Source organism: Malania oleifera, chromosome 8 (assembly GCF_029873635.1).
Source record: "Malania oleifera isolate guangnan ecotype guangnan chromosome 8, ASM2987363v1, whole genome shotgun sequence".
Taxonomy (NCBI): domain Eukaryota; kingdom Viridiplantae; phylum Streptophyta; class Magnoliopsida; order Santalales; family Ximeniaceae; genus Malania; species Malania oleifera.
Window position 1 is genome coordinate 60,257,055 of NC_080424.1, and position 10,232 is coordinate 60,267,286.

The 10,232-nt window shown below is 39.7% G+C and overlaps 1 non-coding gene across 1 annotated transcript; it reads left to right on the forward strand.

Annotated features, from left to right (window-relative positions):
- Window positions 1-5,940: 5,940 nt before the first annotated feature.
- On the forward strand, window positions 5,941-6,046 carry LOC131163150 (small nucleolar RNA R71). Its single transcript, XR_009138929.1, has one exon. It is a non-coding gene; the product is annotated as a small nucleolar RNA R71 (small nucleolar RNA).
- The last annotated feature ends 4,186 nt before the right edge of the window (window positions 6,047-10,232 follow it).

The window sequence follows — 10,232 nt, forward strand, 5'->3', positions numbered from 1 at the left end:
TATCTTTTTAATAGAGCTAGCTAATCTATTCCAAATAGTATTTGTATCTATCCCGTCCTCTATGGTCCAATTCCCATCTTGGATCATTTTATCTTTAAATATTATTATATTTTCTCCTTTTAGGTTCCACCATCTAGTTCTCCTACACTAGTTTATTTTATCCTTTTTCTTCCATTTTTTAATACATATATCTAACACTAAGACTCTATGTTGTGTGGTTAGGCTTTCACCTAGAATAACTTTACAATCATTGCATGATAAACGATCTACCTTTCTTGTTAAAAAAAATTCTAAAAAAAAAAAAATCTATTTGACTTCTATTTTGTCTACTTTTAAAGGTTATTAAGTGTTCTTCTCTCTTCTTAAAGAAAATATTCATTATACTAAAATCATATGACATAGCAAAGCCTAAGATCATCTCCCCATACTCATTTTTGTCTTAATATTCATATCCTCTATGGATCCTCTCATAATTTTTATTATCTGTTCCAATGTGTCCATTCAGATCTCCTCTTATAAATATTTTCTCAGTACCTGGTATGCCTTATATAATACTATCCATATCTTCCCAAAATTATCTCTTAAGATTTTTTGCTAAGCCAACTTGAGGAGCATAAGCACTAATGATATTTATTATCTCTTGTCTTAATACCATCTTGATTTTTTGAATTCTATCTCTTACTCTAGTTATAGTAGTTGACTTTAATAGGGAGAAAATGAGCCGTCTTCGTTAGCTGGTCTACAATCACCCATATGGCGTTCTTCCCATGCAACGCCGACAGTAACCCTGTAACAAAATCTATAGAAATATGATCATACTTCCACTTAGGGATGTGGAGTGGCTGCAACTATCTTGCCAGTCTCTGGTGCTTAGCTTTTACCTACTAGCACGTCAAACACTAATGTACAAACTCGGTTGGCACATCAAACACTACTGTACAAACTCAACTATCTTTCTCTTCATGCCGCTCCACCAGAATGACTCCGGAGGTCCCGATACATCTTAGTGCTCCCAATATGTACTATGTAAAGAGATCTGGGTGCCTTTTATAGGATAGTCCTCTTAATTTCAATATCTGTAGGTACGCACAGTCTGGTATGGAACCTCAGAGCTCCATTATCTAAAATATTAAACTCCTCCCCTTGTCCATCCTGTACTTTACCCATCACCTTTGCTAATTCTACATCATTCCTCAGAGCAACTTTAATCCTCTCTTGCAGTGTAGGTTGTAGTATCAAGTTAGCAATAAATGCCTGGTACTCACCCTCTACCAACTCCACACCGAGCCTCTCCAAATCCATCTAAATCGGATGCTGAATCGTCCCTGCTACTAGTGCTGCTCCCACTGATTGTCGACTCAAAGCATTAGCCATGACGTTTGCTTTCCTCGGGTGGTAACTGATGGTGTAATCGTAATCCTTGATAAACTCCAACCATCTCCTCTGCCTTATATTTAATTATTTTTGCATGAAGAAATACTTCAGGCTTTTATGGTCAGTAAAAATTTCATACCTACCCCCATATAGATAATGTCTCCAAATTTTCAGTGCGTAGACCACTGCAACTAACTCCAGATCATAGGTAGAAGAATGTCATGATCAAACATCCCACATATTTGAAGAATTGACGCTAAGAATGTAGAGTGGACTAGTCTTATGGGAAAGTAGTCTAGCCTTTATGGAGGTGTCGAGTCCTTCACCCTAGCATCTTCTCACCTACTCGCCACATCCAATCAAGACCGCCCTAGATTAACTCATTCGTGAACTGGGGGTGAATATATCTGATGCATCAGATAGCTGAAGAATCATCATACTTGTAAAAATGTGGTGTCGTGTCCCTAGCTTTGACCTTGCCATATTCGACTGGAGCAGGTGTTTTTATTTCATGTTTTTGCATTGTTGTTTCCTTTTCTTCCCCTATTGTTTTCTTTTTCCTTTATTTTCGTGGTCGGCTAGGAAAATTAGTACACTTCTTTTGTTGTTTTCATGCCACCAATGGGAATTAAGCTCAACAGGAGTCCACAACATAAGTTTGTCTCTAGGGGTGGCTCAATCTTCATATCTTGAGTAGGCTATATGACCTAGGTTTATATCTCCCTACTAGATGTCACCTCTAGGCTAGCAAGTACAAGAACAAAGACTAGTAAGCTAGGTAGATCTAGAAAAATGAGGAAAGTTAAGTTTTAGAAACTTAGAGTTTGACATCAAAAACTGCAGAAATGAATGAACAGGCTCAATAGTACCTCATAAGGTGTCATAGTCGCCGCAGGTGTTCTCTCAGTGCTCTCAAAGAACCCTAAGTGCCATAAACCATGTGTAAGTGTGTTCTTTGCCTCATGAAGTATCATGTGAATACAAGAGTTTACACAATAGTATTAACACAAATGAATCACTAGTCATCCCTCTTAGAGTATTATATCAGTAAATAGGCTATATCCTGTGAAACGACACACAAATGGCTCACTACTTTGTTAGTGAGCATAATAAAATCATATAAATGCAAAGCCTATGCATGTAAAACTAGGTTATAAAGGTGTATGTAGATGGTATAATATATGTTAGTCATGGCAGGAATTAAAGTTTTGTTCACCAAGAAACTTTTCAATTTTTTGCCAATTTTTTTTCATTTTTGTGCATGAAATATGCCATGAAGTGTGCTACCCCCTACCCCCAACTTATAACTTCAGTGTTTTCACTGAAGTGTGGATAGAAAGATCATGGTGTGCATGGGTGAAAACACTGCATGGTGCCATGGAGCTAAAATCGTGTTCCTGCAGTAAATACATATAATCCAATCACCACATGTATGAAAGATTACACTAAAGCACAAAAGGCCAGAAGATCAACAACACCATGTACATTTCATTGCTTTTTAACTTAAGTTAAATTATAGTGGAATTCAAAAACATGGTGGATAAAGCAAAAAGAATAGGTCAAAAGTGTGCAACAGCAGCACAACACATAAGGTGGTTGTACAATCGTTCCAGGGTGCCCTGCCGGAATCACTGTCAACTAAATCACCGAAAGTCATAGAATGAGTGTGTGGAGCACCCTCTAGTCTTGCAAAAGCATTGGAAACCAACGGGGGTGGTTCCAATAAAGTGGGGGTAGAGGGTGGTCTAGAAGGGGCCGGTGGGGCTGTCACAGCTGCCCGAGAGCGGTGCAAGGTGGCCTCATTAGCGATATGAGGAATGGTAGAAAGGATCATCTGAACACCCTGATCAAACTATTCTCGTAATGCAATATACGTTTCAAGGACGAAGGATTAGAGGAGTGTAAATTCTTGACGCAGTTGGCAAAATTCAGCCTATAGTTAAGGAGTCGAAGGAGGAGGTGAAGGCGGCAGTGCATCAATATGTGGGGAACGACTGTGTGCAGAAGGAGCACCAAATGGTGGTCGAGAAGGCATAGTGGGGAGAAATTAAGGGATGCCCTAATAGCCAAAAGCACGAAGTAGGAGGAGGGCAAGTGACCAGAGAGAAACAGGAGGCGGGAGAAGAAGAGTTGGGTGTGAGTCTGGCTTTTAAATGATTCTCAACCTTCTTAACCGTGTCGCACCAGTCCTTATGCAGTGCGTCCTTGGTTGCACCCACAAATTTAAGTAGAAATACATAACTTTTGACTAGGTCGCGCGCTAATCTAGTGCTGGTCGTGATCATGGTCGAACCTCTTGACATTTTCTAATTGCGAAACAGATCGAGGACTAGACTAGGTCGCCCTTATGCATGCAGGTCACCCCTATAGTCGAACCCCCAACTTTTCCTAAAGCTTACTTTAAAGATTCTAAACTCAAGCTACCCTACAATGTACACTCTAAGGATGCAAAAGGAAAGAAAAATTATTAGGTTTCCTCCTGGAAGTGCTAAGTTTACCGTCTTCAGCTAAATGCACTTAAGCTTATGTCAAACTCAACCTGGTTCGAAGTTAACATTTGACTCTCCCTCTTGCTCGTCACACCTAGTGCTGCATACCCCCAAATTGTTCTTAGGACTGAAGACCAAATCATGAGTTGCAGAAGTGTGCTCATAGAAGTCTCCTTGTTCCATAATGGAGGGGTATTCAGGCTAAAGTGCATTATTCAAAGGGTCCCTCCATAAAAGTGAGGGAGCCTCTTCCTTGAAAATTGTATCAATCAAGTCTTCATCCACAACTTAGATGGCTTTAAGCGTGTGTTGGGGGATAGTAAATATGTTCAACCTAAGTTGCTTGTGGTCCCATGAAATGTCCATAATCTCTGTCCTACATTGAATGCAAGCATTGGTTGTGGCTAGGAATGGTCATCCCAGAAGGACATGGATCAAATTTGTGGAAGATTCCGTATCTAAAATGATGAAATCGACAGGGTAATGGTAATCTTCTACCTTGATCACCAGATCTTCTACCACACCGCAGGGTTTCTTAAAAGATAGATCAGCAAGACTCACTATTATCGTGGTGGGCCTCAGCTTTCTAAAGTTAAGTTGTTAAAGGGTCGAGTATGAAAGAATGTTCACACTCGCTCCTAAATCCAAAAAAGCTCTATCAATGGCGTAATTGCCAATTACACATGAAACAGTTGGTGAGCCGCGGTCTTTTAGCCTACGCACGAGGTGCCCTAATATCATGGAGCTCATGTGCTCGGTCTACTTAACCAAACCATCCATATGCACCCTTGACTCTTGCTCCTGCGTTCATAAGTCCTTAAGGAACTCTGTGAACGTAGGTGATTGCTTAATGCCATCTAGGAGAGGTTTGTCAATTCTTACTTGTTTAAACATGTCCCAGATGGACTCTGTTGAGGCATCTTTCCTAAATATAGAAGGTGCACGAGGGGCTGCAGGATGTGTCACTAAAGGGACATGAAAAGCCTGATGGGGGGCGAAGTGAGGTTTGATCATCCTAGTTTTAGGTGTGGGACTAAAGGGTTTGTGTTCCTTACTAGAGGAACATAGGGTGCACGAGTCAGCATTGGGCACTACCCTCTTTTCTCCCTTATTCTCTCCCTTGCTCAGTTGCTCCTCGCCTCATTTATCTATCATCTTGCCACTTTGGAAAGTGGTTACCACCTAAGCCTGTTCAGGATAAGATGAGGGGCCAACGTCTGGTTCATATTCCACCCCATATTGTCCTTTGGGATTCATTATAGGCTGACTTGGTAATTTTCCTTTGTCTCTCCAACTCATGGTAGTAGCTAGTTGCTCCAGGGTGGCTTCTAGCTTCGCAATGGATTCAAAGTGAGAGTGAAGGAGTTGTCAATCTACTTGACGATCAACCTAAATGTTTTTAAGGGCTTTCAGCACCGTCTCTTGAAAGGTGTCATACTTAGGCTAAGGTGGAGACGGTTGTTGAACGGTTGAAGAATTAGGGGCTAAATTAGGATGACTTTGAAAATTTTGGTATGGACACGGAGGCAAAGCATTAAGGACTTGTGGAGGTCTTTGGGATTGAAAACTCGGAGCCTGCAACCTCCAGGAGAAGTTGAGATATTGTTTCCACCCAGGGTTGTAGGTATTAGAATAAGGGTTGTTGGATGACCTATCAAACCAATTATAGGTGGCTTTCACTTCGTCCTACACAAGCTCAGGCTAGGAAGGCGCATGTAGGCAATTATAGCATGTACGAGAGGGGTCAGAGCATATGAGATACACCTTGGCACACGCCATTTTCTGCGGTCCTAAGGACAACCACTGGTCTAATTTTTTGGATATGGTGTGTAGGGTAGGGGCTAGGTCATGGCTTGTAGCCAACTCGTAAACTCCCTTAGGTTTAGAGGTTGATGGATTGGGGAGTCTACGAGCAGCAGCAGTGTGCTATTGAGAATTGTTGACAAGATTCTCAAAGAGAATCCATGTTTCATTCTTGGGCTTTGTGAGGAAAGTACCTTCGCACGAAGCATCTACCATGGATCTATCCCTCTCAGCTAACCCTTCATAGAATGTTTGCACTAATTGCCACATAGAAACCTGATGGTGTGGGCATTTATGGAGCAGGTCCTTGAAGCGCTCCCAGGTCTCAAAGAAATGTTTCCCATCCGTCTATGTGAAACTTGTGATTGCCCTTCGTAGCTGGTTAGTTTTCCTAATTGGGAAGTACTTTTTCAGGAATTCTTGCTGCATGATGGCCTAGTTGGCCACTAAGTTCGGCTCTAAGGACGTCAACCAATATTTGGCCTTATCCTTTTGAGAGAATGGAAAGAGCCTAATACGAAGGGTGTCATCACTAAAATTAGTTATACGGATGGTGGAGCAAATATCCAAGAACTCATCCTGATGTTGATAAGGATTTTCAGTGGGGTTCCCATGAAAGTTAGGTAGCATGAAGATGATTGAAGTATTAATCTCGAATTACACCACCTAAACATCTGGGAACCGGATGCAGGACGATGATGTGTATGCGTTAGGCACAAAGTAGTCCTTAAGCGGCCAAAGTGGTTGCTCTCCTACCACTGGTAGGTGCGGAGCTTGCGGTTCCTGGAGTTGATCGGCGGGAATTGGTGGGTTTCATTCAGCCATCACTTTTGGCTCAGACCACTCAACGGTCTCTGGATTGGAGGTAAATTTCCTAAAGAAACTACGGGATCTTTCAATCTTGGGATTTATAGGAACTATCTCGGGGTCCCGAGAGCGCAAACCAAATATAAATAGTTAAAGCACCCAGAATCAAGACTTCAAAGATAACAAAAAAAAAAAAATGAAAATAAATAAAGAAAGATGAAAATAAAAGGAGAGCAAATAAAAAACACAAGGCAACAATACTCTAAAGTGGAAGTTGGCTTATAATCGTAGCCAAGTCCCCGACAACGGCACCAAATTTTGGTAGGCTCGCCAAGGCTTGGGTTCTTAACTAACAAAAATAAAATTTATAAAACCTAACTAATCCCAAGTTTAGTAGAAAGTGGGGTAAGTCGGGTGTCGATCCTCAAGGACTTAAAGCACAGTAATTAAGCTACTTCCAAATTAGTTTACTATAGCCTTATATTAAAGAGAAGTAAAAGGTGGTATTTTTCAATGAGTGAAATCTAACCAACTACCAGAAAGTGATTAAATGAAAGCAAGTAAATCTATGTTAACCCTACTCTTATAAAGTAGTGTTCAGACATGAGTTTAGTTTAGCATGTTGTTCTGCGTAATCTATGTTCAGTGAGTTTACTATACTAAACTAATCGGAACCCGGCTAAACAATCCAAGGAGCCTTTCGATGGTGTAGAGTAGCAAGGGTGCACCAGTCGTCCAGAGCATGCTCGGGAATCAGAGTATACTCTATCACAACGACCACAAGAACCTCTGTGGGATACGGTAGCCTAATGCGTGTACCTAACTAAAGCAATAGAGGTGCTAGTCTTGTCATTAAACATCATCACAATCCAAACAAGTAAATGAAAGTAGTAAAAGAAAAAGCAGTAAAAAGATCATCCTTTTTTATATTTAGATTGTCTGCCACTAACGTTGGGAGATACAAGAGAGTGATCATGTAATATACATAGATAGCACATGAACGCCGCCAGTTGTCACAGGCTGTTGAACACTTCATGCACACACCAAAATAGGAATAGAAAACTATGCTACTCCTAATCTAACTTGGCTCTCAATGACATCTTAAGTTTGTCACTAACCTAAAAGAGGCCAAAGAGGAACCCAGAGCTTGTGTTCATAGTAAATACTTATAGGCTCTAGGGTTTACAAGGTTTGTTTCATAGTTTAAGAAAGTCTGCAGCGTATCTCGTGTAGAAGATCGTTGCTATCAACTAAGTCGCACCTATGTCTTTCTTGTGCGCGCCCTAGTCAAGACTCACGAAAAATTAGGAATTCGAATCTTCAATGTCTTCGATTGCATCATGCCTTAGGGTCTTGCTAGTCGAGTTGATGGTCGAGACTCGTAGGTTCTCGATCTTCAGGAAATCTCAAGATCTCGACATAGTCACCCCTCAAGGTCTTTTGGTTGAACACTTCGTCGAGGCTCTCGATAATTTTGATCTTAGTTCTGGCTCAATATCTTAATGTGGTCGCCCTGGAGAATAGTTTGGTCGAGGAATTGCTCAGACCTTGTAGCATTTTGATCTTAGTCTGAATCTTGGAGTCTGCGAGTAAAGACTTAGACGCCCCTTATGCTGCTAGTTGCACCACTTGGTCGGGCACTGTCTTCTTGTACCTTGATGATCTCAAGCTTTAGTAACTTGGTTGAGCATCTGATTTGAGCTTTGAGTCCTCCAGATCCTCCTTTGGCTTCTCGTAATGCCTAACTCCATGGTTTTAACCTGTTTTTCCTAAAAAGACATACAAACCTTGCATAACTCTAAACAATAATAACTCTGGGAAAATGCATAGTAAAATGAGGATAAACAAAGATAAATGAGGGTATAAAATCATGCATTTTAGGGACTCATCAGATACCACCACTGTAACGCCTCGAACCCGGTGGGGCCTGGAGTGCTATTCTCCATACATATATCTTTGATACCATTATTCTATAACTCGAACCCGAAGGTGGGGTACCGGGTACACCCGTTCATAACTCATTTAAAAAAAAAAAAATGTAGCGGACACATATTATAAACCTCAAAATTATACCAGAGTTCTAATACCATTATAATTACACATGTATCCCCAAGCGTTCACATTACATCCCAAGTAAACTAGAAAATATATTTGTACACATATCCGTGTCTCACCAGCACTTACTTTAAACCAAAACTATCTAGGTCCCATCCTGAAGCTTTCTAAGCTTGATTTCTTGTATTTCCTAAAATGTTAAAATTATTGGAGTGAGACACTTCTTAGTAAGACATAATAGATTATTATTAGTGTGTGGAAAATGAGTTTTTATGTAAGCAAAATATAACCATTAATTTAACTTTAAATGAAATAGAATTTGTAATCTGTACTCACACCTATATAATTGAAAATATTCATTTCCTTCTCAAAACATACTTTATCTCAATAAATTTATCTGTTTACATAAATCTACATATATGCATAAAAGAACCTCCTCAATTAGACAATCATATAACATCATGTATTAACCCCACATGATTGGGTTGTGTGGTCCGAAGACTGGATTTAGCCATGGTTGGTCTACCATCAAGCTAAGTCAAGACAGGTATCCTATCTGTAGTCCGATTGCCTACCCAGCGTGGTCCGGACCTAGGGGGGTACACAACCCTTCGTTGGCCTAATCGACTGTCAACCGCCTAAACTTTCACAACAATGTGGCTACACTAACAATTTCACTAGATACGGTACCGCTCTCTCAACATATCTGGTCCATCAGGGTTTTTAAACCATTTATTGCAATTTATATAATATTATATAATAACAATATAACGACCTCCTCATATCCTGCCAACATTATATTACAATTTTCATGATAAAAACAGTGATCTCATTTTCACAACTCGGTATAAAACCGTCATATTCACAATTTGGTGTAAAAACGTCATTTCTCACAATTTCACAGTATTCTCAATATTTTCATTGATCAATATAAAACCACATCCTCTGTATACAATCATAACTCAGTATAAAATCACAACTCTGTATATATTCATAACTCAGTATAAAATCCATACTCAGTATAAAATCACATTTTGTATAAAATCACAATTTCATTGTATAATATCATAAAAAGGGATTCCAACCGATTTAATTATGCAATTATAACAAATTGTTCTTATGCCACAATGCTTATACCATAATATAATAAACTGCCCGGGGAAAGAAGGAGTCCTTTGCGGAACCTCAATTTTTTTTCAAATACAATGACACATAATCTAGTATGTCATAGATGAATCCTAAATATGCCACATTGCAATTTCAAGCCAGTGCTAGCTATTCCCATCCCTTAAGCAATTTGGCCAAATTGCTAGTTTCACAACATCATCTTTAGCACGATAGCAACACTATTAGCTCTTTACTTCCATGTTAAAGGCACAAATCTTTCAACTATAATTCAAGTTTAGAAACACTCCAAAATGTCAATTGACTATGCATGATTATTTGCAACTGATGAACATTATAGACAATTTGGCAACTAATGCACAACATGCATGTGATTGATGATGACTTCACTAACTATTATTGGTGGCCTTAACCATGAACATGAAACACTTGCTAATTTTTTCCTGATACGAGCAAAAAGAATTTCAGTCAAGCATCTAACAATAACTCTTCTTAAGTATGAATATCAAATGGAGCATAAAGGCCAATTATAACCTATTAGAAATGGTGTAGTCCCAAGAGGAGGGTTGAATTGGGTGT